Raw genomic sequence first — 25,286 nt, 5'->3', positions numbered from 1 at the left:
CCTGCCCCTCCCATTCTCCAGCCAGCCATGCTCTTAATCCATAAATTCCACATTTATTTACAGCAATCTATCTAAACAGAGCAGGTAATTCATGTTGAAAACACTTTAGAAGTAGACCCTTTCCAAATCTTCCTCCTCCTTAATACCATGGATGGAATTGAATTACAGCAATGGTCTGACAGAGGCATCCCCTAGTGGGGAAGGAGTGAGTTGCAGGCCTGTGTTAATCCTTTTTCTCCCCCTTCTTTCCCCAGGACTCAGATGTGACGTTGCCCACTGACTTCCCTAGAAGAGGCTCCCATAAGCTCCCGGGGAACCTGAAGGCCTATTCTGGCTCTGGGGATCTTCAGCTTATTTTTCCTGGGAGTCTTCGTCTAATAGAGGTAAGATCATCCTGTCCTTACACAGCTAGTTGGGTGCTTGCTACTCAGTATTTAAAACTAAAACATATTTTGTTTAGATACATACAGTAGTCACCACATATCCATGGTTTCGCTTTCTGCATTTTCAGTTACCCCTGGTCAACCACAGTCTGAAAACATTAAATGAAAAATTCCAGAAATAAACAATCCATTAAGTTTTAAATTACACACCATCCTGAGTAGATGAGGAAATCTTGGGCCATCCCGCTAGGTGCAGCCCAGGTCGTGAATCATCCCTTTGTCCATCATATCCCACCAGTTGGTCATTCAGTAGCCTTCTGGTTCTTCAGATGACTGTTGATGGTACCGCAAGGCTTGTGTTCAAGTCACCCTTATTTTACTTAATAATGGGTACAAAGCACAAGAGTAGTGATGCTGACAATTGGAATCCACGAAAGAGAAACAGTAAAGTGCTTCCTTTATGTGAAAAAGTGAAAGTTCCCGATTTAATGAGGAAAGAAAATTGTACGCTGAGGTGGCTAAGAGCTATGGTAGGAACGAATCTTCTATTGGTGAAATTGTGAAGAAGGAAAAAGATATTCATGCTAGTTTTGCTGTTGCACCTCAAACTGCAAAATTATGGCCACAGTATTTGATAAGTGCTTAGTTAAGATAGAAAAGGCATTAAAGTTGTACAGTAAGTATTTTGAGAGAGAGAAACCACATTCACATAACTTTTATTACAGTATATTGTTACAATTGTTCTATTTTATCATTACTTATTGTTAATCTCCTATGGCACTTAATTTGCTAAAGTTTATCATGCGTATGTATGTATAGGAAAAAAATAGTATATATAGTGTTTTGTACTATCCGTGGTTTTGGGCATCCCCTGGGGGTTTTGGAATGTACCGCCTGCAGATAAGGGGGACTGTTATATGTATAAGTAGGAAACCTGTAAAGAACAGCAAGGGACTGGTTAACCCCAAAGTAAGCTAAATGTGTACTTCCAGGTGGGAAGGAGGGGACGTGGTTAGGGAAGGATGCATTGGAGGCTTCTCAAGTGCTGGAAATGATCTACTTTGTAACCAGGATATACGTACATGGATCTTTATTGTTTTTCAAACTGTAAAATTTTATACTTTTCTGGATGTATGACACATTTTACAATACAAATCATTGAATAAGTTATAATATTCTGGAGACTTCTCAGTGGTTAGAAGACATACCAGTGAATTCGTACAAAAGCAAGCCCATCATTTTGACCTCCATGTTCTTTGGCATATTCCCCAAAGTCAGCATAGGATAAGGAGGTAGTAAAGGGAAAAAAAACCCTAACCTAGGAAAAGGCAGGTCACTGGGATCCCGATGTTCTGCCCTAACACCATAGCTGTGCTTCACTGGACAAGTTACTTACTCTCTCTGATCATCAGTTAGCTCATCTGTAAAATGGGATACTTACACCTGTCCTGCCCATCTCTCAGGATTGTGATGAGAATCAAATGAAATAAGATATGAATGTGCTTTAGTCTCAGAGCTTTGTTCTCTTTCACTGAGCATTCACTGAGCAGTTAGAATGCACTGGGCACTGTGGCAGACATTGGGGATATAATGGGGAATAAAACTCAGCTGCTGTTTTCATGGAACGTGGAGGTTGGTGGGACAGAGAAGCAAGTAAATATAGGCTTTCCAGGTGCTCGAATGGGGAAAAGCAGAGAGCACACTGGGAGCACAGAGAAGGGATCTCTACCTAGTCATCACAATTTGAAAATAAGATAGTACCATATATTATATATACATAATATGTATGTGTGTGTATTATTTTTAAGGGAATTTTTCTACTTTGGGGCTTAAATAGAAGGCTATAGAAGTTCTATCTTACAAAATATGAATAAAGGATAATTCTTGCCTCTCTCTTGCCTCCTACACACCTCCTAATCCTCCTACACACCTACCTCAATTACAGTAGTTTGCCCACTGTAGTGCATTTGTTCATGTGTTTGTCTCTTTCACTAGATCACGGCCTCCTGAGGGCTAGGCTCTGTCTCGCTCACCTTTGTGTCAGAGATGCTTGGCCCAGGCATTGCTATTTTTTAAGGACTGAGAATCAAGTCTCCTTTATCATGGCCTCTCCCTACCTGCAGCCCCTCTTTGCCTCTTTAGGCTCTTTTGTATCACCATCCCCTGCTTAATGAAACTCCAGACACTCTGGCCCCCTTCCTGTGCCTCAGTCATACCAAGCTCATTCTCACCCCAGGACCTTTGCACTTGCTGTTTTCTCTTCCTGGAGGGCTCTTGCCTCAGTTTGTTCTTCTCACTCAGGTCTTGGCTTAAATGATGCCCCTCAGGAGAGGTTTTCCGCAACCACTGTATCTAATACCACCTTTTTCTCTGTCTTCTCACCTGTCCCCTCTGTCCTATTACCTTAACTTATTTTCTCCAAAGCATTTCACTACCTGAAATTAGCTTATTTATTTACTTGTTTATTTATTGTCTCTCTCCTCCATTAGAGCAGAGCTCTTCATTTTGTGTGTGTGTTTTTGTGCTATATCTCCAGTAGCTAAACTATTACCTGGCCTATAGTAGGTACTCAATAACATTTTTGAATAAGTGATTTAATGGATGTGTAGGTACTGTATAAGTATTTATATAATTGAGATGAATAACTGCTTCTTGAAGTATTTAGCAATGAACAAAGTTGACTCAAGATTAGCGTGCTAATATAGTACCTGATACATAGCAGGCACTCAATAAGTATTTGGCCAATGAATAAATATACAGAATATATAAAGGACTCTTGCAAATCAATTTAAAAAACCCACAAACCAATATATAAGTTGGCAAAGGAAAAATTTCTAGAAGTAATGGGCTTAGCAATGTTGCAGGATTCAAGGTCAATATACAAAAATCAATTATATTTCTATATACTAGCAACAGGAAAACAACCTTTTTATTTTTTTATTTTAATTTTTTAATAGTTGACTTACAATGTTGTGTTAATTTCTGATGTACAGCAAAGTGACTCAGTTATACACATATATACATTCTTTTTTATATTCTTTTCCATTATGGTTTATCTCAGGATATTGAATATAGTTCCCAGTGCTATACAGTAGGACCTTGTTGTTTATCCATTCTATATGTCATAGTTGGAAAGCAACCTTTTTAAAAGTACCACTGACAAACTGCACCCCAAAAAAGAATACTTAGGTATAAATCTAACAAAATATGTGTAGGATCCATATGGTGAAAACTGGAAAACACTGATAAAAGAAACAGTGAACTAAATATGTCAAAAGACACACAGCCCTGGGATAAACCATAATGGAAAAGAATATATATATATACATTAGAAATCAACTATACTTCAATAAAAAAATAAATTAAAAAAAGGCACATAGCATGTTCATTGTTGTAATCTCATTTCTCCCCAAATTAATCTACAGATTTGACATAACCCTAATCAAAATCTCAGCAGAATTTTTTGTAGATATCAACAAGCCGAATCTAAAACGGATATGAGAAGGCAAAGGAATTAGATTAGTCAAAACAACTTTGAAAAAGAGGAACCAACTTGAAGAGTCATGCCACCTGATTTCAAGAATTGCTATAAATCTCCAGTAATCAAGACAGTGTGGTATTGGCAAAAGGATAGACAAATAGATCACTGAAACAGAACAGAGAGCCCAGAAATTGACCCACACATGTATGGTCAATTGATTTTTGACAAAGATACAAAATAGTCTTTTCAACAAATAGTGCTAGAACAACTGGACGTCCGTAAGCAAAAAAAATGAAATTCAACTCATATCCTGTATTATGTACAGCAATTAACTAAAAATGCATCATAGACCTAACCGTAAAACCTAAAACTATAAAACTTGTAGAAGATAAAATAGGGGGAAAAATCCTTGTAACCTTGGGTTAAGCAAGGATTTCTTAGACATGTCACCAGCAACATGATCCATAAAAGAGCAAACTGATGAACTTTGCTTCATCAAAATTAAAAACTTCTGCTCTGCAAAAGACACTTCAGGGAGTGAGAAGACAAGCCACAGACTGGGAGAAAATATTTGCAAATCATATATCCAACAAAGGACTTGTATCTATGATATAAAGAGTTTACAAAACTCAATAATAAGAGAACAAACCCCAGTTTTTCAAATGGGCAAAAGATTTGAACAAACACCTTACCAAAGAGGCTATATGGACAGAAAATAATCACATGATAAGCTGCTTTTCACTATTATACATTAGAGAAATAGAAATTAAAACGGCAACGAAATAGTTTTACATCCACCAGATTATAAATATAAGTTTTACAACTCCAAGTGGTGTGGAAGATGTGGAAAAACTGGAACTCTCATGGCCTATTGATAGGAGTATAAATTTCAACTGACTGACTCTGGTCCATCCAAATTATCTAGGATGATCTCCTTTACTTAAAGTCAACTGATTATGGAGTTTAATCACACCTACAAAATACCTTCACAGAACACCTAGATCAGTGTTTCATTGAATGACTGGGCACTGTAGTCAACTTGACACAGAAAACTGACCATCTCATGTATCAATAAAGATAAATCTTGTAAATATAATGCTGAACAACAAGTTGCAAAATGATACGTGAGGTATGGTAACCTTTATATGAAAGCTTAAAATAATCATAACAATTTAACAAAATTGATGCATACATGGATATATAAAACTATGTGGAACATTGATAAACTCTATGATACTGTTTGACACTGGGGAGGAAGGAAAGGAATGGAATTGAGGGTGGGTATACTGTATCTGTAATTTTTTTTTTTTAAGGCAAGAGACTCCAAAGCAAGGGAGGCATGTAAGAATCTTAATAAGCTTCACCCTGGTATTGCAATTTTTAAACTGTATTATTAACACTATGTGCGTTTGCAATCTTTCACGATCATTATTTTTAAAAAAATCATAATGATTGCCCTCCTTTGGACAAGCTTGAAAAAGCACGTTTGCACTGTGCAGTCAACTTCGAATCAGCACCACACTGGATAGGATCAGAGAGTAAAAGCTTCTTTTTTTTCCCCTAAATGTCAAACACCCTCTTTGGGGGCTACTTCAGGTTTTTTGCATGGATCAGTATTTCAGGGACTGAGCCTCACATCCTGGGAGCCGAGCATGGAAAATCACAGTGTTCATCGTGCTGCAGCCTGTGCCCAGCGGAGAGAGAGCGTGGAGCGGGGTGTGAGTCATTCTTACTGGAGCCCTGACCTTGGCTGACCTCCACAGTGTCAAGCTCTGTAGCCAGACAGAACTCCTGACTTAAGGAGCTAGAGATAAAGAGGCAGGTGGTTAGTCACATGGCACGTGGCTGCTGATGGAATGAGACTTGTCAGACCTCCCAGGGGGCTCTCACCAGGGCCCGCATGTGTGTTCACACACTAAGGGACACAGCACTGAGCATTCTTCCTGAAGAATGTCAGAAGATTTCTGATTTAAGAGGTGGTTAAGCACAGATCCAGAGATTGCAACCTCCAGTATGCCTGCAGAAATCGATCAATTGACGTTTCATACAGCAAGGCAACATAACTCCTTTTGCAAAAATTAACTCTTTTTTATGATTCAGGAAAGTAAAAATCTTTGTAAAAAAATTGATCTTTGATCTTTGTAAAATATTGGAATATCTGAAAAGCTAGAGAGAAGAAAACAAAAGTCCCCCTATGCAGAGTTATTGGTGGTTATCTTCTATTCTTTTTTTTCTTTGTCATATATATTTTTTTCTATAGTTAATTCATCTTTTCAGCAATGATTATTGAGTACCTACTATGTGCCAGGCTTTATTCTAGGTGCTAGAGATATATAAATAAACAAAACCAAAAAAATCAAGGTCTCTACCTTTATGGAGCTAACAATGAGGAAGGTAAACCAACCATGGAAAAGTAAATACGTAAATATGCAAGAGAAATTTAGACTATATGTGGTATAATGGAAAAAATAATACCTAAAAATACCGGACTTAACAATGTGCTGTTCTAAGCCCTTCACCCCATATGTATTAATACATTGAGTAAAACCAGTGTGCACGTGTGTGTTTTAGATGGAAGATCGTTACCATAAACCTTTCTGTACAATGGTCAGGAAAGTCCTCTTGCAGGAAATGACACGGGAGTCAAGGTTTACATGAAGGGAAGAAGACAACCAGGGAAGATCCAGGTTAAGGGCTTTCCTGGCAGAAGGAACAGCAAGTTTAAGTTCCGTGAGTACAGAATAGTTTAGCATGTTCGTGAAACAGAAAGAAAAAGACAAGTGTGTCTGAAACTTTGGGGAGCAAGGGATAGAGTGGTCTGCAATGACACCAAAGATGTATATTTTGTGATCACACCATGTAGGGCCTTGAGGGCCACAGTAAAGAATTTAACTTTTATTCTAAGACATTAAAAAGACTTTAGAATATTTTAAACAGCAGAGGGACAAAATCTGATTTCCACTGGTTTAAAGATCGCACTGCACAGTGTTTGGCAAATGAATTTTAAGGAGGCAAAAGTGGAAGCAAGAGGACTTAGTTAAAAGTTTCCTGAGGTCATCCAAGCAAGAGGTGATGGTGCATTGGGCCAAGGTAATGGCAGAATAGATGTACAAAAGTGGAGAGAGTTAGGATTTTGTTGAAGTGATACTGTTTTTGTAGTTTTATGTATGCCCTAATTATTTTGCTTAATTTTATAAAATAAAAAGGATTTAGAAAAGTCTTCTAAAACAGAATTTTAAAATATATCAGCCATACTTCAGGAGACCCAAGTTGGAGAACAAGCTGGGAAGCCTAAGAATGATAGATCCTGAGAAGATGAAAGGGTAACCCCAGACTGTCATTTTGGGGGCTCCAGGGAACTCTTAAGAAGAGAAGAACCAGGCAATTTTTTCCAGCTGTTCCGTTCTCTCCCCATCCCAACCCTTATTTTCACACTTTCATTTCAGTATGAGTAAAGGCCTGAACTTTTGTTACAGTTGCCACTCAAGGAAAAACTGAGACCCCCTAACTGACACAGTGCTTGTGCCTGACTTACCAACATCTTACAGACAGAATTTGAAGCTTGGGGGCCCTCTTTGCTGAAACTGCCCACGCTTAGGTCCATGCAAAGTTGAAGGCAGTTGCGACTGGGGTTTTACCAAAGGCTGTAGAGCTCACATTATGGATCGCTACACAAAGTCACTCTCTAGTACTTCTTCCTCTCCTGAGAGCCTGCCCTTTACTATAAAGAGTGACAATACCAGATATTTCTCCTAGCCTCCCTTGCAGCGAGATTACCAATCTCAGAGTCTTGTCTTGGTTCTTAGATTTATTTCCTAATGACCACAGGATGGCTGCCTCTGTTTCCTAACAAGAGTTTCCTACAGTCTGGATTTTGAATCTTTATGATGTCATTTAACATGGTCTTCTGATCTCTATATTTCCTATAAAATGAGAGTTGTAAACCTCAACACATATATAATCCTTGCAACAACTCAAGGAGGCAGGGCTATTAATGTCCCCATCTTACAGAGGAATAATCAGCTAAGGCATAGAAAGTTTCCGTACTAGAGGTCATGTGGTCAGGGTTTGAGTCTAAGCAGATGCTTCTAACCTCTGTGCCGCACACAAGGAAATATATCAGAAAGACATTTATGCAACTCCCTTCGCTTGAACATTCTCCAGGAGCAGATAATTGGTTGGCTTGTAAGCCTAGAAATCAATTAAGTCAATGAACATCTACAGCGTGTGCTAATCTAAGCTGTGGGATGCAAAGAGTGACGAGATGATGTTGAAGATTATGATAGCTGCCCTACTGAGAGCTTCCTGTGTACCAGACCCCGGGCAAGGTGCTATGAATACAGCAGTGATCATCACAGTCAAAATGAATTTCGCTATGTATCTCAGGCTTGTGAAAGATGAACCACAGTGTGTTAAGTGCTATAATGGGAATTGTTGAGAGCTGTGTGGTCCATCCAGTGGTCACTAGCCACATAGAGCTATTTCAATTTAAATTAATTACAGTTAAATAACACTTAAAATTCAATCTGTCAGCCTTTGTAGCCACTTTTAAAATGCTCAATAACCATGTGTGGCTAGCGGCTACCTATTGGGTAGCACGATTACAGAATGGAATCATTGCACTAAGCTCTGTTGGACAGCACTGGTTCAGAGAGTTGGGAAAGCACAGAGGAGAGACACACTGCCCCGTCGAGACTTGGAGGTGAGGAGGGGTATGAGGAAAGGGATCCCAAAGAAAATAATATTTAAGCTGAGACTTGAAGACTGAGTAGTTTTAATCCTTAACTGTACTCCTGTAAGATGTCTTATATCCCTATTTAATGAATGAGGAAATCTGTCTACTCAAAACACTAATGATTGAAATGCTAATACTCTAACTAAAGGAACCCTGGGCAAAAGAGACCTCTTTTAGAAGAAATGGGTGACAGCTTCACAAAATTTTTTTTTAATTAATTAATTAATTTATTTATTTTTGGCTGCGCTGGGTCTTTGCTGCTGCCTGTGGCCTTTCTCTAGTTGCAGCGAGCGGGGGCTTCTCTTTGTTGCGGTGTGCAGGCTTCTCATTGTGGTGGCTTCTCTTGTTGCGGAGGACAGGCTTCAGTAGTTGTGGCACACGGGCTCAGTAGTTGTGGCTCGCGGGCTTAGTTGCTCTGCGGCGTGTGGGATCTTCCCGGACCAGGGATCGAACCCGTGTCCCCTGCATTGGCAGGCGGATTCTTAACCACTGCGCCACCAGGGAAGTCCCAGCTTCACAAATATTGATTGAACACTTTGTGCCATATTTCAAAGCACTTGGTAAGCACTGATGTAGTTTGGGTAGCTTACAAACCTGGGGCCTCTCACCACAGGGAGTTTGCCATCTCGCTGTGAAACGGGTGCAGAAAAGTGAGTGTACTCTAAGTGCTATGGGAATCACAAGTGGTGGCGATGGCTTCCTGTGAAGACTCCTTCGAAAGAGGAAGAGTTAAGGGGGTCTTGAATGTTAAGGGGGTCATGGGATGTGATATGATATTGCTTATATGTGGAATCTTTACAAAACGGTACAAATGAACTTATTTATAAAACAGAAGTAGAGTCATGGATGTAGGAAACAAACGGTTACCAGGGGATAAGGGGAGCAAGGGATAAACTAGGAGATTGGGATTGACATATACACATTATTATATATAAAATAGATAACTAATAAGAACCTGCTGTATAGCACAGGGAACTCTACTCAATTCTCTGTAATGGCCTGTATGGGAAAAGAATCTAAAAAAAAAAAAGAAAAAAAAGACCCATGGGATGTGAATAGCAGGAGCATTCCAGGATGGAGGAAAGGCTTGTAGGAAGGCTTAGGGTGGGAGTATACAAGGCCAATGCCAAGACCACAGGTAATACCTCCATCAGGTTGGAGATTTATTAAGATGAGATGACTCAGTCCTTTCTGCAGGCATGGAATTTCAATGCAAATTCTTCCTGAACAACATTTATGGGTATGTTTATAAACAGATCAATTCAGAGGCAGGTCAAAGACATCGCTGATTTCCCCCTGATCTTAGAGAGCATCACTGATATCACAGCAGAGTCTGTCTCTTTCCAACAGGAAAGTCTTCAGGAACATAAACACGAGAGGTTTTGGGGGTGATGCATTTTTGATTTCAGAAGCATCATGGTGCTGCCCCTGTCTCTCACACCCCTCTTCAAACCCTCAAATGGACCCCAGCTCCAGAGAGGGAAGGACATTTAATCATAGAGTGCAAAATTAGTTTTGGGAATTTTAAATCAATGTACTGTTATGCACTTCACTCTATGGGAAAAATAATGCAATTAACAAAAAAATCAGAATTGACTTGTGAACAGTGCAAATATGACACATCAATGTTGTACCAACGTTTTTTATAGTAGTGTTCACTCTTCACAAACTGTCTATTGTGTTCCATTTTTTTGTCTTAAATTAATTCATGTACATCTTTTTGCACATCAATATAGTCCAAATAATATTTCCTTCTAGTGATAGTCTGTAACATAATGTCTTTAGTTGTTGACTGTTGAGTTTATTTCTTGTCACTATTAATATCAATGCAATGAATAGTTTTGAACAATCATTATTTTTTAAGTTATGTAATTTTCTTAGAATATATTCCCCAAAGTAGGATGTCTGGGACATAGGTATTAATAAGTGTATGCTTCTTGTTAGTTGCTCTCTAGAAAGACTATGCCAGTGTTCATTTGGTGTATCTGTTCCCCCAAAACCCCATCAACACTGGGTTTTGTATTATTCCTTTGCTTTCAGTAATTTAAGGTATTTGGAGCCATGGAGAATCTCAGCCCTGTTAGCTTAGGGACTTAGCCTTTCTGCCTCAACTGCTTCATTTGAGAATGTAAATAAGACTAATTTCCTGGGTTGGGGATTGCATGAGATAGTTCAGGAGAAGCAGCTGGCGCAGGGCCTGATACACAGTATGTAGGCAGCCAATGTCTACTCCATGTCCCTTAACAGGAATTCAGAGGTACCTTAGAGCTCTCACTTTGCGTTTTCCCTTTATTGCTGCTGAGGTTAAGCATTTGTTTCAGGTAATTATCATTGGAATACCTATAGAATATGTAAGAACTACTGTCCCTTCCCACTCTTCTCCATCTCCTCTGTCCGACAGGATGCCCCAATCTTGAACTAGACTCTGTCATCCTCTCTTTGCCACCTGGTCCAAGATAATCACCACAGCATCCAGACTTGAGGTCCAGTGCTAACAGGATATAGCTGAGCATCCTTCTTACAAACCCAAAGTTCCAGACTCACAGACTCTCTGAGTTCAAAGGAAGCCACAATGGTTATCATCCAACTTTCATTTGGATGCTTGACAGCTTCCCATCAGCATAAGTGGTCTCTTCTTAAAATTGATTAAATAATGCCTATTGGGTAAATACTATGATGAATTTAAGGTGAGGCTAGTATTTGGTCTCTCTCTTCTTGGCCCCCAAGCAGCACAGCGTTCTTATACACTATGGTCAATTCTCACATAAATTTTTTATCACTTAGCCAAATTTTGAGAAACATTTTAAGTTCTGAATGTCATAATTAAACAGGGTAGGGAGCAGTCTTCTGTTGATAAAACTCAGTATTTTATTTAATTGAATTTCTCCCATGTAGTTTATGTAGTTATGAAACATCTAAGGTCTACCTCCTTCTAGTTAATAGATGGTGTCTAAGATTGATAAATCAAGAAATAGAGGCTTGAGTATATTATTAAAATTATAAAAGTGGAAACTATTACAAAAATAAGAAACACAAAAATTGGGAGGCAGAAAGGAGGAGAGGATATGAGAGTTAGTAAAACCATGTTAATTTTCTTCTCTTTCAGAGCAGCAAGTCAGATACTTTTTAATTTGATAGCTCAATTAACAAAAGTATAACTATATTATTTAATGTTAAAATGAGAGCCACATGAAGAACAAAAAACCAGAAACTTAAAAATGGTCTTCTCTAGAACTAGAGGTTGGATGGTGAGTAGGAAGGAAAATCTTACTTTTAATTTTAGATTCTTATATGGTTTGAATTTTTTGACATATGTATGTTATTTTTTTCCTTTTTAAGAAACTGCTTTATTGAGATTAATTTACATACCATTCCATTCACCCACTTAAAGTGTACAATTCAATGTTTTTCAGTATATTCACTGACTTTGTACATTCATCACTGCTATCAACTTCAGAGCGTTTTCATCATCCCCCCGCAAAATCCAGTACCTATTAGCAGTCACTCCCATTTCCCCAGGAAGTTCCCCTCTCCCAAGCCCTAGGCAACCACTAATCTATTTTCTGTCTTTATAGATTTGCCCATTTTCAACATTTCATATAAATAGAATCAAACAACCTTAGATTTTTATATCTGGCTTTCTTTGAATTAGCATAATGTTTCAAAGTTCATCCATGTAGTAACACGTATCAGTACTCCATTCCTTTTTATTGCTGAATAATATTCCTTTATATGGATATACCACATTTTGTTTTTTGTTTTTTGGGTTTTTTTGAATATTTGAATTTTATTTTATTTATTTTTTTATACAGCATGTTCTTATTAGTTATCCATTTTATACATATTAGTGTATACATGTCAATCCCAATCTCCCAATTCATCCCACCACCACCAACCCCTTCCACTTTCCCCCCTTGGTGTCCATACATTTGTTCTCTACATCTGTGTCTCAATTTCTGCCCTGCAAACTGGTTCATCTGTACCATTTTTCTAGGTTCCACATATATGCGTTAATATACGATATTTGTTTTTCTCTTTCTGACTTACTTCACTCTGTATGACAGTCTCTAGATTCATCCACATCTCTACAAATGACCCAGTTTCGTTCCTTTTTATGGCTGAGTACTATTCCATTGTATAATATTCCTTTATATGGATATACCACATTTTGTTTACCCATTCATCAGTTAATGGAGATTTGGATTGTTTTTACTTTTTGGCTATTGTAAATAATGCTACTATGAACATTTGTATACACGTTTTCCTGTGGATGCAAGTTTTCATTTCTCTTGGGCATATTACTCTAGCAGTGAAATTGCTGAGTCATATGGTAACTCTATGTTTAACCTTTTGAGGAACTGTCAGACTGTTTTCCAAAGCAACTGCACCTTTTTTATATCCCCACCAGCAGTGTATGAGAGTTTGCTTCTCCACATCTTCACTAACACTTGTTATGATGTCTTTCCGATCTAGCCATCCTAGTGGGTGTGAAGTGGCATTTTGTTGTGGTTTTGATTTACATTTTCCTAATAGCTAATAACGTTGAGTATCTTTTCATGTACTTATTGGCAATTTGTATACTGTCTTTGGAGAAATGTCTGTTCAGCTCCTTTGCCCTGTGCACATGTTATTTTCACCTTTAAAAAATAGTATAAGATATATAAAAGCAAAGTAAGCAAATACCAAATGTTAGAGGTGATGGTTTCTGTGTGAAGAAAATTAAGTTATTTCTTTTTTGCTTTTCTAATTTTTTCTAAAATTGTAAAACATGCATAATTTTTATTCATCATCAAACATTAACATTTCCCTCATTTCTTTATCTTTCTCTGATTTGAAAAAGTAGCTCAAGGAGTTTTTTTTAAAAGGAGACACGATATTAACCTAAAGGCAATAATAGCTAATATTTTAGCAGATTTCCCTCCAAGATATTTTACTAGACTTTCTGTACTTTTTGAGGTTGTAGCATACATGCAATTTCAAATTATGCCTTTTATTCTTATCATAATATAGTAAATAAGCCCCTGCATATCAAACAAAGCTCTTTAGCCATTTCTTCTGAAAGTTTCTAGAGGAAATGCCACTAAATCTTTTGGTGTGCAGAATGGTCATGAGAGAGGGCTTCTGTCTTATATTTGTTGCTTTAGAATTAAGGGAAAAAATTAGGTCACACACCTAATACATACTGTCCCCAAGCTGTGGAAAACACAAACCCAGTAGAACTTGTTGAGGACATAGCCTGGTCTTTTGCTGCAGTGTGATGCTCTCTCCCCACTTCACATAGGAAAAGACAGAAAGGAGTCTCATGCAGTAGGAAGAAGCTGGGCAACTCTCCAACTTCTTCTAACTTATATCTTCATGGTGTGGTTTTGCCTTCTGGCTTGAAGTATTTGTAAATCCCCACGGTACCACCAACTCCTGTATTTTTCCTTACAGAGTATTGGTGCTAAAAAGAACAAGTATACTTCTCTTGCTTGTCCCATCCTTTTTCTCTTTCCCTCATTATAACTCTTTCTTCTGAAATCACTCATGCCATCAGGACAGGCTGACTGCAGATAGAGCTATGACTTATGTTTCTTTTCATCTTTTTTTCCTCCCAAAGGCTCCAGAGTTTGCAGTTGCAGCCACTTCAGAAGCTGATTGCACAGGTTCCATTTTCTCCCATGACGATGGAATCAATAGCCCTCTCCTTGTGGCAAGAGTTCCAGAAAGACACTTTTTAATACACTTGCTTCAAGTGTTCAATTTTCTGTAACAATATAGGCTGCTGACTCTTTATGCTCCCATGTATGTCCACAGACACTTCCAAGATAGCAATGCCATCCCAAACTACACACATACAACAGGGTGCTTCTCGTCTAAAAATGCAGGGGAAACACCGGGATACAAGCATAGGAGAATAAATCTGACTACCAAAGACTCCCCCCAGGCCTCCGATCACAGCTGTGCAAGAATAAACTTAAGATGAATGATTCATCTTTAATTCAGCACATTGGGAAGAAAACAGCGCTAACACCATGCTCTCCTCTTCTTCCTGAGCACAGCACTTAGACATATCTTTCCAGGCTTCATACTGGTAGGTGGGGCCCTGGACCAAGTTCTGCCCACTGGAATGTGGGTGGATGTGATATTCACCACTTCCATACCTGGCATCTTAAATCCTTTGCTCACTCTCCCAGTTCAGCAGGGATTTTGGAGGCCACTTGTTGAAGATAATGGTGCCACCAGATGGAAGGACCCAGGGTCCCTGAATGGCTGCAGGAAGCCAACCCCACCACCAAACCATGTTGAACAGAGCCATGAACAAGCAATGAACCTTTATTATATTAGTCCGCATTAACTGGGGATTGGGGGTTGTATCTTTCATCATTTGCATACCCTGATTGACACATTTGCTTTTCCTATCTCCTACCGTAGCAAAATATTCTAGGTTTCTGTGATAGCTTGTAGGCTATATCTTTTAAAAGTGGTCAAAATAAGGGCTCCATTTTGCTAGCAAAGCATTCAAATTCAAATATTACCAAGAGGAGAAGCTTGCTAGTAAGGTTCTGCCTAAATTGTTCCAAGTCCAAGAAAGTTCCTAAATTTTTTGAGAAATAAAAGCAAAAATCAGTAAGGACCTAAATGTAAGGCCAGACACTATCAAACTCTTAGAGGAAAACATAGGCAGAACACTGTATGACATAAATCACAGCAAAATCCTTTTTGACCCACCTCCTAGAGAAATGGGAATAAAAACACAAATAAACAAATGGGACCTAATGAAACTTAAAAGCTTTTGCACAGCAAAGGAAACCATAAACAAGACCAAAAGACAGCCCTCAGAATGGGAGAAAATAGTTGCAAATGAAGCAACTGACAAAGGATTAATCTCCAAGATTTACAAGCAGCTCATGCAGCTCAATATCAAAAAAACAAACAACCCAATCCAAAAATGGGCAGAAGACCTAAATAGACATTTCTCCAGAGAAGATATACAGATTGCCAACAAACACATGAAAGAATGCTCAACATCATTAATCATTAGAGAAATGCAAATCAAAACTACAATGAGATATCATCTCACACCAGTCAGAATGGCCATCATCAAAAAATCTAGAAACAGTAAATGCTGGAGAGGGTGTGGAGAAAAGGGAACCCTCTTGCACTGTTGGTGGGAATGTAAATTGATACAGCCACTATGGAGAACAGTATGGAGGTTCCTTAAAAAACTAAAAATAGAACTACCATACGACCCAGCAATCCCACTACCGGGCATATACCCTGAGAAAACCATAATTCAAAAAGAGTCATGTACCAAAATGTTCATTGCAGCTCTATTTACAATAGCCAGGACATGGAAGCAACCTAAATGTCCATCATTGGATGAATGGATAAAAAAGATGTGGCACATATATACAATGGAATATTACTCAGCCATAAAAAGAAACGAAATGGAGTTATTTGTAGTGAGGTGGATGGAGTTAGAGTCTGTCATACAGAGTGAAGTAAGTCAGAAAGAGAAAAACAAATACAGTATGCTAACACATATATATGGAATCTAAGGGAAAAAAAAAAGGTCATGAAGAACCTAGTGGCAAGATGGGAATAAAGACACAGACCTACTAGAGAATGGACTTGAGGATATGGGGAGGGGGAAGGGTAAGTTGTTACAAGGTGAGAGAGTGGCACGGACATGTATACACTACCAAACGTAAAATAGATAGCTACTGGGAAGTAGCCGCATAGCACAGGGAGATCAGCTCGGTGGTTTGTGACCACCTAGAGGGGTGGGATAGGGAGGGTGGGAGGGAGGGAGATGCAAGAGGGAAGAGATATGGGAACATATGTATATGTATAACGGATTCACTTTGTTATAAAGCAGAAACTAACACACCATTGTAAAGCAATTATACTCCAATAAAGATGTTAAAAAAAAAAAAAAAGGCAAAAATCAGGGCTTCCCAGGTGGCGCAGTGGTTGAGAATCCACCTGCCAATGCAGGGGACACGAGTTCGAGCCCTGGTCCAGGAAGATCCCACATGCCGCAGAGCAACTAAGCCTGTGCGCCACAACTACTGAGCCTGCGCTCTAGAGCCCATGAGCCACAACTACTGGAGCCCACGTGCCCCAACTACTGAAGCCTGCACACCTAGAGCACATGCTCCACAACAAGAGAAGCCACTGCAGTGAGAAGACCGTGCACAGCAATGAAGAGTAGCCCCCACTCGCCGCAACTAGAGAAAGCCCGTGGGCAGGAACTAAGACCCAACACAGCCAAAAGTAAATAAATAAATAAATATTAAAAAAAGCAAAAATCAACACTGTCTTCCTGGTTCATTCACATGGTGAGGTGTCACAGAAGGCTTGAGAAATCTTAGTGGGAGCTTCACTGGTTGACTGAAGTTAACATTCGCTTCTCTTCACCAAGTATGTATTGTGTCATCAGCAACATTCACACCATCTCCCTTCAGACAGCAAGGCTGAGAAACTCCAAGTCTTGGCCCTGGAAGCTGCCCCTCCACAAAGGGTGGGAGCTAATCTTGCTCATTGTAGTAACCACCTGAACCCTTCCTGAAATGGCTGCAGGAAAGTGTCAGTTACACCAAGGACATCTTGGGTGGGCAGCCATTGCCTCTATTTAGGAAGCTCAAGTGTCTTTGTTGAATTCATTACCTTTTCTTCTTTTTCAGCCTTCCTTGTAGATTCCATTATTTCTTGGTATTGTTTCTAGACCTATCACTCTTTTATTGTGACCCATTTAATGTCAAATGTGCTCACTATTGATGAGAAACTGTTTTAGTATTTCAGTGAGGTAGAACACAAACTGAGCATTTCACATTTTAGGGCAAATGAGGCTTTGGCATGAAAAACCTAGGCTTAGTCATGAAGAGTCCAGGGCCCATTCTGCTGACCACCTCAGCAGGGATCCCATGATATGGGATGAAATGGGATGAAATGATATGGGAATCCCATGAAATGATCCAGGGGGTAAGATGGCAGCCCTAGGTTTTGTTCCTGGTTCTATGGCTGGGTTTCGTGACCTTAGATAGATTATTTCGACACACTGTTCCTCAGGGTATAACAATTGCAATAGATTTTGCGAAGTTTTGAGGATCCCTGATGATTCATTTCTGCCTCCTTTCTCTACTTTAAGCTTTTAAATCAGCCCCTCCAACCAAAAAGGGGTTTCTTTCTCTCTTATGAAGACCTTGACTTTCAGCTTCTTTAAAACCCAAATTCGGACTTGATATACAAAATGTGTATAAATTTTACATGCCTTTAGGATGCTTTCTTAAATGCCTCTTGGTTCTCTGTGCCATCCTACCAATTCTCTATTTTTTCTTCTTTCTTCCCTTCATTCTGATATTCTCTTGTTTCTTGTTCAGTCTTCAAATCAAACACTTAAGTTTACATTGTTTTTTTTTGTTTGTTTTTTAAAAAATTTATTTATTTATTTATTTTTGGCTGTGTTGGGTCTTCGTTTCTGTGCGAGGGCTTTCTCTAGTTGCGGCAAGCGGGGGCCACTCTTCATCGCGGTGCGCAGGCCTCTCCCTATCGCGGCCTCTCTTGTTGCGGAGCACAGGCTCCAGACACGCAGGCTCAGTAGTTGTGGCTCACGGGCTTAGTTGCTCCGCGGCATGTGGGATCTTCCCAGATCAGGGCTCGAACCTGTGTCCCCTGCATTGCAGGTAGATTCTCAACCACTGAGCCACCAGGGAAGCCCTACATTGTTTTTGTAACTTCTGGGCAAGGTGAACATTCACCTAGAAAAGGTATGCATGTGAGTCTGTTTGTAACAAGAAAAAACCATTGAAGAGAAAAGGAGTAACTGAACTCAACAGAAAACAGGTTGCACAGGCCAACAGAAATTCGAAGTTGTAATGGCATATGCATTTTTTAAATGTAAAAACAACATAACATCGAAACTTTTTTAATCTTAGAATTCCCCTACCTTAGCACAAGCACTTTAATTTTTAATTGTTTTCTTTCAGGAGTTGTTCATGTGCATGTTTTCCCACATAATTGTAATCTCAATGCATATAATTTTGTATTTTGGTATAAATTTGTTACGGAAATCTTTCTTAGCTCTTTTTCATATTTCTTAGATGAGTTACCAGGTATTTGGGGAAACATTTTTAGGGTCAGACCTGAATGCCTGCTAACACTGGGCCTCCAGTTTTCATACTGTTTCTGGCTAACGGATGTAAAACATCAGCTGGTCTTGAGAGCTAGGATGATACCAACCTCTGGGTAAAGAGTAATGAGTTAAATAGATAGGGCTTGTAGCTGGTAGAGTTGCATGTTTTCTAATTAAAAACAAACAAACAAACAAACAAAAAACCTTAGGGAAAAGTACTGAGGTGCTGGGAATTGCTTGAGAAGGGTTGAGACACATGTGTACCCCTTCTAAAGGGTTCTGAGTCCTTAATATTCAGCCCCCTCCAAGCCTTGCCACTGTATGTATTGCAGAAGCATCTAAGGATCATAGACTGTCAGGCTTGTGACCTTTCAGAGCATCTCATGATACAGACATGAATCTGAATCCAAGAAATATGAAGCCAAGAGAGAATGCAGACTTCACTGTTGCAAGGGCAGTCCTAAGCAGGCCTAGGACTCCTAGTTCAGTGCTATAGGGTTAAGGAAGAAAGGATGCAGCAGGAAAAGAAAGCATAGCTAGAGGAAAGGAAGATGGTACAGGGAGAAAGAAGAGATGGAAGGGAATTGGGGGTGAGCTTCTCAAGTCTGCTAATTTTAAGAGCAAACCTGAAATTAGAGAGCATAAGGTCCCCCGGGTAAACACACCCTCTGAAATGAGCATCTCAAGTTATATAGGGGAGTCAGCTAAGCATTTAACTTTTCTTATCTGCTTAGAAATCAAATTTCTAGAAAGTGAAGACAAGACAGTGTTATGAAAGATGATCCTCGAGGAGTCATGATGGATGCATCCTCTACTTTACTGTTTGATGTCCATGGAGGAAATGCATGCCTTTCATGTGGCATCTTGAGAATTTTTTCTTGAAAAATAATTAACAGATGAACTGCTAAAAGTACCCATGGTTGACCAATGTGCCCCAAGTTCCCTCTGGCAACTCCTTTTTAGATATTTATTGGACTTCAGTTTGCCCTTGAGACATCACCAAAGAAAAGTTAAATAGGCATTAGCAATATAGAGAAACTCAACCTCCCTCATTTCATAGAAAGGTCCAGAAAGGACTTGTAACCAGTCCAAAGTTCCATAGCTTAAAAGAACAACCACTCCAAAACTTAGGAGGTGAGGCAGTCTCCCCAAAATGGCTGTGATAAGGCCCTTTAATTCCTGTACATACATGCTGCCCCTCAAATCAAAAGTTAGAGTCTATTTCCTCTCCTCTTGAATTTGGTTGGTCTTGTGACTGCTTTGACCAATAGAATGAAGTGGAAGTAATGTTCTAGAACCTCCCAGCTCAGTTCTTAAGAGGACTGGCAGTTTCCAGTTCCTCCCTCTGAGAAGCTAGCTGCCATGTAAGAAGTCTGACAAGGCTGAAAGGACCACCTGGCATGAGGAAGTCCAAGCTAACCACGTGGAAAGAGAAAGGTCGGGGGGAGGCAGATGGAGGTAACTGATGTGTGAGTGAAGCCTTCTCAGACCTTCCCCTTCGGTCCAGTTGCCAGCGGCCACCTAAATGCAGCCAATTGAGTGACCCTAGCTAATGCCCAGCTGAGCCCAGTTGACTCACAGACTCACGAGAAATAGGAAATGGTGGTGGCTTTTGGCTACGAGTTTTGGGGTGGTGTGTTACACAGCAATAGATAATTAATTGAAGCCGTGACTTACAGCAACCATGTAATATTTCTCATGAATCTATGATGTGTGGTTCTACTAATCTGGACCAAGCCTGGCAGATCTCATTTGAACTTGTTTGTACCTCTGCAGTCAGCTGAGGGCTGGCTGGTCAAGGATGACCTCAGCTGCAATGACTCAGCTCTGTTCCACAGGGTCTTTTCATCCTGCAGTGGGCTTGTTCTCCTGGTGATGGCAGAATTCTAAGAACAGAAGCAGAAATGCACACAATTTTTAAAAAATAGACTTTATTTTTTAGAGCACTTTTTGGTTCACAGCAAAATTGAGGGGAAGGTACAGAGATTTCTCATACACCTCCTGCCCCAGCACATGCATAGCCTCCCCATTATGAACATCCCCCACCTGAGGGCACATTTGCTACACCTGATGAACCTATGCTGACACCATCATTATCACCACAGACCACGGTTTACATTAGGGTTCCCTCTTGATGTACATTTTAAGGTTTCGGACAAATGTATAATGACATGTCTTCATCATTATAGTATCGTACAGAGGAGTTTCACTGCCCTAAAAATACTCTGTGCTCTGCCTATTCATCCCTCTCTCCCCCCAACTCTTAACAGCCACTGATCATTGTACTGTCTCCAGAGTTTTGCCTTTTCCAGAATATCATATAGTTGGAATCATACCATATGCAGCCTTTTCAGATTGGCTTCTTCCACTTAGTAATATGCATTTAAGTTTCTTCCATGTGTTTTCATGGCTTGATAGCTCTTTTTTGTTTGTTTGCTTTTTGTTTTTAGCGCTGAATAGTATTCCGTTTTACCACAACTTAACCATTCACCTACTGAAGGACATCTTGGTTGCTTCCAAGTTTTGGCAATTATAAATAAAGATGCTATAAACATCCACATGCAGGTTTTTGTATGGACATAAATTTTCAGCTACTTAGGGTATATACTAAGGAGGATGATTGCCAAATCACCTGGTAAGAGTATGTTTAGTTTCGTAAGAAACTGAAAAACTATTGTTCAAAGTGGCCATTCCATTTTGCATTCCCCCCAGCAATGAATGAGAGTCCCTGTTACTCCACATCCTCGACAGCATTTGGTGTTGTCAGTGTTCTGGATTTTGGAAAATTTAATAGATGTGTAGTGGTATTTCTTTGTTGCACAAACATTTCTCAAACCTTCGTTTACATCAAGTCTGCTATTGTTCCACTGACCAAAGTAAATCACGTGGGTGAGCACAGAGTGGGAGGAGACTACAAACTTAGAAGGAAAGGACCTGGATAAAGGGAGGTCATTAATTGGAGCCATTAATGCTATCAAATCTACTATAAGAAATCTATGCATGTTTCTCATAGGGGAGTATTACATAGCATTATTAAGATTTTGGACTAAGATCTGAAATCAATTGGAGAAATTATACTCGAAATCAAGTAAAACAATTAGATAAGCATTATCTGATTTTTAAATATTTCCAGATTTTATGGCCAAGCCACTATTGCTAATGGTAGTGATACTGTTTTATTTCCAATAGAAGGTGACTTTCCCAAATTCCTGTTGATAGATTTCGAGATAGAATCCAGGAGAAATATCAGGTCTCATGGTATGTGGTCTCTTGTTCCATTAATTAATTTACAGTAATGATGACCTTAAGGCTTTTGGTAGATTTCCTTAGAATCCTGTTTAATAGAGTTAGCTCTCTAAATAGCCAGTGGGGAGTCTGCTTTGTGACTTCTTTCTGGACACTGAAGCCTGTTGGCATCTGTGCTTTACAGAAGGGAATCAAACTGGCTCTTAATGGAAAAGCGGGAGTGTGTATACACCTGTATGCATCCATTTGTATGTGGCATGTCTGACCACCTCTGATCCACTGTGTTTTAAGTTTTTTACCTGTTTTCACCTCCTCTGCATTCCAAGGGAATATTGAGAACTGACTTTGCATTTTCACTTATCACCACCTCCCTGGGAAGCAGATTTGTTTTCCACTCCTTGGATTTCAGAGCAAACGTCTGAGAAGCAGAGGAGAGAGTGGGATTACCATCCCCAGATCCCAGGCAGTCTGCTACTTACAGCAGCGTGCTGCTGCCCTCTGCACAGTGGTTCACACCAGGCAGATGAAGGGTTCTTTGATCTGTTTCTCTTTCCTCCACCTGTCTCTCTTTAGACCCCAAATTGAACTTTGTTAGTCCAGTGTTTCTGGGAGTCATGGAACCTATGTTCTCCCCCTTTGGTCACTTACTGTCTTTGGGTCTCAGTTTTTACTTCTGTAAAGTGAGCATGCTGGACTAGACTTGTGTTCTTGCTCTGAGCTTTGAAGAGCCTAGGATGCTAAGATGAAACCAGACACGAGTCACAGGGTCCTAAACAAGCGATGCCAAAACAACCCCAAAAACAAACAAAAAAAGTGATGCCCTAAAATTCCCAGTGATGGCTAGACACATGTGGAAGAAGTATGCTGGAAAAACAGTCTAACAGATATGTGTTACCAAGGAATTATTGCACTCCATTCTGAGCTGATGTGGTGGGAGGTGGGAGGTAAAAAAGGATTTCAAAACTGAAAAAGAGGTTTTTCATTTGCTGAGAACGAACGGAGTATCCTTTCAAACAAATTCATTTTGGCTTGCCAAGCCGGTGGTATCTGAGGATAAGGACCATGAAATGTTGGCTTCGCTCGGACAGAATGTATCCCACATTTCCCATGAGTGTGTTCGTTTGTTTTTTAAATAAGGGTAAGGTGGAAGGAAGGGGTGAGGGTGAGAAATACCACTTGCTTTGATTCAGCTGGGAGAGATCCGCTCCCTTTTCGGTTCCAATTAAGGACATTTAGCTATAGCTTCCATGATAGCACTCCCCTCCCCCCCCACCCCACCCCATCCCCCCGCAAGAGAGTCCTTTAGACCTGGCCCGTGCCCTTTCCGCAGCTAGGCTGACGTCAGGTGAGATTACCAGGGCCCCACGCCCACTCAGTGCTGTCAGTAAGATTTAGTCCGAACCCCCATCACCGCCTATCCGGGCTTAACGTCCCTCCAGCCTTCTCTCTCCCAAGACCCCTCGCCTACCCACTTCTACCTGTTTGGTAGGTCTTACTTCCTGGGAACACCTGCTGTCCTCAGACTAGCTTGTCTCTTCCTGGTGAAGGTGCTTAAGTGCGGGTTCGGCACAAGCAGAGTTCCAGAGGGCAGGCGACCAGGTGCTGCTGAGGAAGCGGGGAGCCCTATCCTAACAACCCTGTTTTCTGGGGCTACAAGACTTTGAGCACCGCCGGGAAGCCCTTGGCTAGCCCTGGAGCCCTAGAGGAACCGGCCAGATCGAGGGGCCCGCCCCAGCCCCGCTCTCCGTCTTAGGCACGCGGCGGCGGGACGGAGCGCCTTGTCTCCGAGCATCGACTCGGACGCCCAGTGCAACTGCAGCGGAGGCTCCCACCGCCTCTGCTGCAAACCCGTCTGCCTTCCCTGCAGGGCGTGCGGGGATGGAGCGAGGGGGTGGAGAGAAAAGGGGAAGAGCCTGGGCGGCCGGCGGGCGGGGCCTGCAGCCTCCCGGAGCCGCGGCCGCCGCCGCGCAGCCCGCTCTGTCTCCGCGCCTCGCTCTCTGCACCGGGACCCGCGCCCGAGCCCGGGGGCGCCCTGCTCCTCGGCCACCGGCCCCCGGCCCCCGGCCCCCAGCCCCCGACCCCGAACGCGCCGCGGCCAGAGTGCGCCCGGCTGTGGAGCCGCGCGGAGCGGCTGGGGCTTTGGCGGCCGCTCGCGGCTCAGTCTGGCCGGAGGACCGACGGGGAAGGAAGGGGAAAGCGGGGACACACACCCGCCGCGGCGCGCGCGCATTGCACACTCGCAGCCGCGCGCCCCCGCCGAGGCGCGTCGGGGGCGAGTTTGGCCCCGCGGTTCGGGCCCCGGCACCTGCCCGCTCCTCCAGCTGCGCCCCGGCCCGGGCCCCGCCCCGCCGACCCTCCGCCCCTCCCGCCGCTCGCCTGCACTGCTCTCCTTTTGCCCGGGGGAAGCGACAACGTCCCGATAACTTGCAGACTGTGGCGCAACTGGTCTCGACACCGGAGGCGCCCGAATGCTGTCCGGGTGAGGTAAGTTTCCTGCGCGTCCCCGGCCCCTCCTCCCGCGACCCTCTTTCTGGGCTCGAGCTTGGGGGCTCTGAGTCTCGGATGAATCCTGGAGGTCTCTCGACGCTCTCACTTTGTCCGCCTTGTGCTGGAGGTAGGGTGTAGGGGGTGCGCGTGGCCACCGAAGCGGGACCTTCATTCCTCCGGGCCACGGCTGCGCGCTCCCCGCGGGCACCCACCCGCTCACCACCCGGATCCCCGGAGCCGCAGTGACACTCGGGGATCACTCTGGGTTCACTTAAGCTGGAGCCCCCTCCCCTTTAATGGGTAGCCAGCGGAGTTTGGCTGCAGAAAGAGAGATATCCCACCACCCTTCCCCGGTATTAAACAGCGGAGAACTTGTTAGGCGCCCCTGGGATCTCAAGAGGGGCTTGCGAGTCAGTGTTTGGTCATTTTTGGCGCCGGAGCCGGGTTGAACAGGTGCGGTATGGTTCCAGCCTAAATGCAGCAACCGACTTCTGCATTTCCCCTGCTTCTCTCCCCTAGCCCCGTCAGCGTGACGCTTCAGTAGCTGGGGAGGGGGGTGGGAGTGTGGGGCACCTGAGAGGGAGAATGCCGGGGTTTGATTTGCCACACCGGTGCCAGGAGTCACCAAAACAGCAGACAACAAATGTCTGCTTATCGCTCATCTATGCAAATGAGCCTGTTGTCAGTCTTACCAACCCCCCACCCCCGGCTCACTTGTCTCTGGTGCCCAGCGTGGTTGGATAGAAACCTGTTCCAGAGAAGTTGTTTGGATAGGCTGATGAATTCTTTCTTCTGATCAACTGAAATCAGGGTTCTCAGCAAGGAAATGCTAGTTAC

At 41.8% G+C, this 25,286-nt stretch overlaps 1 protein-coding gene across 3 annotated transcripts in view; it reads left to right on the top strand.

The window, feature by feature from the left end:
* The first annotated feature begins 353 nt into the window (after nt 1–353).
* The window catches only part of PIP5K1B (phosphatidylinositol-4-phosphate 5-kinase type 1 beta), a 354,990-nt gene continuing 330,057 nt past the window's right edge, over nt 354–25,286 (top strand). For 2 of the 3 annotated variants that reach the window (XM_068551823.1, XM_068551828.1), the window contains exon 1: nt 24,342–24,446. The gene's annotated coding sequence lies outside the window, so the exon portion shown is untranslated. Of the gene's footprint in view, nt 384–24,341; nt 24,447–25,286 lie in introns of those variants that run through there. The other variant, XM_068551827.1, reaches the window with a different exon arrangement.

Source organism: Eschrichtius robustus, chromosome 10 (genome assembly GCF_028021215.1).
Source record: "Eschrichtius robustus isolate mEscRob2 chromosome 10, mEscRob2.pri, whole genome shotgun sequence".
In the NCBI taxonomy this organism is placed as follows: domain Eukaryota; kingdom Metazoa; phylum Chordata; class Mammalia; order Artiodactyla; family Eschrichtiidae; genus Eschrichtius; species Eschrichtius robustus.
Note: the sequence above shows the minus strand (reverse complement) of the source record. Positions and strands in the feature narration are given on the sequence as shown.